General features: G+C 40.1%; 1 pseudogene; it reads right to left on the reverse strand.

Moving 5' to 3' along the window:
* Positions 1–207: 207 nt before the first annotated feature.
* On the reverse strand, positions 208–2,202 carry LOC119279826 (annotated as a pseudogene).
* Positions 2,203–2,809: the final 607 nt, after the last annotated feature.

A 2,809-nucleotide genomic window follows, 5' to 3' on the forward strand; every position in this document is an offset into this window, starting at 1 on the left:
TTGAAAACGAAAGCAAGCATACAAGGTTCAACATAGTCAAAGACATAGGCAGCAAGCCAGCTCCATATGTCTGTTGTAAATGGTAAAGTAAAAATTAAGGATAGCTACATGTTCAACATATAGCTATCTTGGCATCCACTGTCACACAACTGAACAACAAGATGGCTCTTCATTCTAGTTTATTATTCGGATTATGTCAAACGTAACTTACTCTACACAGATTCCTGGTTTTGTACATTTATCTTTGAAGCCGCATGAGCATTTGGGGCAGGTAACAAACATGTCATTGTAAAACGCTGAGAGGGATAAACAGCAAGTAGGAGACCTCAGAGTGCAAAACTGTGAGTAGGTACAAGTCACAGTCCATGTCACTGCAAAATAAAACAAACAGTCAGATATGCATGATAGTTACTGAGATATTATTTCCATGCATCAAGAAATTAGACAATGGCTTACTATGGGCTTGAGTTTTCCTACTTCTATCTAATGTAGTGAACTTTGTAGGTTCATCTAAGTTGATTGCAGGTCCACAAGTATACCCGGGAGAGTGAAATTCACAAGCAATTCCAAGGTCTTGGTTGTGGTCCCTGATTAACCAACCGAAACTTCAAAGGAGGCCACATCACTAGCAGGGTCCTGTGCCAGTGAGCTAGGGACTCCTCCTTTGCAACAGTTGGCACTCTGCCTATTGGAAGGTGCCCCAGGAAGCAGGTCGACTATCTCCGGGTTCAGCTTGCAATTGTGAGGGAAAATGTCTTTGAATTTGGAGCAATCGCCTTGCTCTGTAGCCTATCCACCTTGCACATACCAGATTACCTCCTTCTACACCAGATTACCACCTTGCACAATGAACATTAATAGAGTAACATATAAAATTTCAACAATATATGTGGTATATCATGAAAAATAAAAAGGTATAATCAATAAAAAAACATAATTTTAGTTGGCAAATAAAGTCTCAATACACCATATATATGTGATTATATGATGCAAATAAGATTATAATGTACTCAATTATAAATAACTATTGCATAAATACAATGTGGGGAAGTGAGCCGGAGGGGGGGCATATGCCCCCTATCCATGCTAGTTTTTGGTTCAGCAAATCCATTTTTTTATAATTTATTTGGGTTATGTCAAATGTAACTTACTCTACACAGGTTCCTGGTTTTGTAATGCTATCTTGGCAGCCACATGATCATTTGGGGCAGGTAACAAGCGTATCGTTGTACAACATGCTGAGAGATAAACAACACGTCGGATACCTCAGAGCGTGAAACTGTGAGTAGGTACAAGTCACAGTCCATGTCACTGTAAAATAAAATAAACAATCAGATATGAATGCTAGTTACTGAGATATTCTTTCCATGCAACAAGAAATTAGACAATGGCTTACTGTGGGCTTGAGATTTCCTCCTTCCATCTGGTGTAGTGAACTTTGTAGGTTCATCTAACTTGGTTGCAGGTCCACAGGTATACCCTGGACCAAGGGCCTTCAGAGTGAAATTCACAGGCAATTCCAGGGCAAGGTTGTCAGAATCGCGATTCTGTTATACGATTCTACGACTTTACGATCCAAACTAACCCCTCTGATTCTACGATTTTACTTCATAGAATCTACGTTTCTACGATCCTGATAGTGAAGATTCTACGATTTGCGATCCTACCATCGGAGCTCCGATCCGATTCAAAATCACGATTCTGACAACCTTGTTCCAGGGTCTTGGTTGTGGTCCCTGATCAACCAACTGAAACATCAAAGGAGGCCACAACATTAGCAAGGTCTTGTGCCAGTGAGCTAAGGACTCCTCCTTCGCAGCAGTTGGCCCTCTTCCTATTGGGAGGTGCCCCGAGAAGCAGGTCGACTATCTCCGGGTTCACCTTGCAGCTGTGAGGGATAATCTCTTTGAATTTGGAGCAATCGCCTTGCTCTGTAGCCTGTCCACCTTGCACATACCAGATTACCTCCTTCTTTGACCACACCCACCCAAGCTTCCATCCCGGTGGCTGAATGTGGTGGTACTGCTGAAAGTTGAATAGTGAAACCTCAGCCTGGAGAAATTACATCATGTCAGCATTTGGAAAGTAGAGTAAGTGGGAAGAGGATAAACATTTATTGCACTGGCCGTTGAACTCAAAATATAGCTGGTTGATGGATAGTTCAAACAACGGAAAGGTACAGTCTCATGCCTGAGCAGTCATTGTTTGCTGGTAATTTCATTATTGTATTTCCCTGACTACTGCAAGAGATACATATGCCCAATGTTTTTTTCTCTTCCTTTAAAAATTGTATCCTGAACATTCTACAGGGTGAAAATAAAATTTTCTTTCCTATTGTGGTGAAAAGCCTATGAAATGGTTGTTTATTTTCTAACTTATGTGGCTATTTGCTTCGTGTTAGTTAAATGTGTAATTAAATTCTTATCTAAAATGGATGAGCAGAACTAGATCAGTGATAAGATTTATAGAAGGATTATTGTAACCACTTGGAGAGGAAAATATTTGCTTATGTATATTTCATAATGTGGAATTGTAGAGACATTCTTGTTGTTCAATAAGTGATTCATCCATACGAAATAGCCATCTGGAACCCAGCTCCTCACATCCCATCTGAAAGGATCGATATGGTTGACTAGAGGGGGGGGGGTGAATAGGCAACTAACAATTTTTAGCTTTTCTTTAACAAATTAAACTTTGCATCAAAGTAGGTTGTCTAGATATGCAACTAGGTGAACAACCTATATGATGCAACAACAACAAGTGCACGAGCAAGTAAGGGAAACAACACAAGTAAACTTGCAAAAGTAAA

This window comes from Triticum dicoccoides, chromosome 3B (assembly GCF_002162155.2).
Source record: "Triticum dicoccoides isolate Atlit2015 ecotype Zavitan chromosome 3B, WEW_v2.0, whole genome shotgun sequence".
Classification (NCBI taxonomy): domain Eukaryota; kingdom Viridiplantae; phylum Streptophyta; class Magnoliopsida; order Poales; family Poaceae; genus Triticum; species Triticum dicoccoides.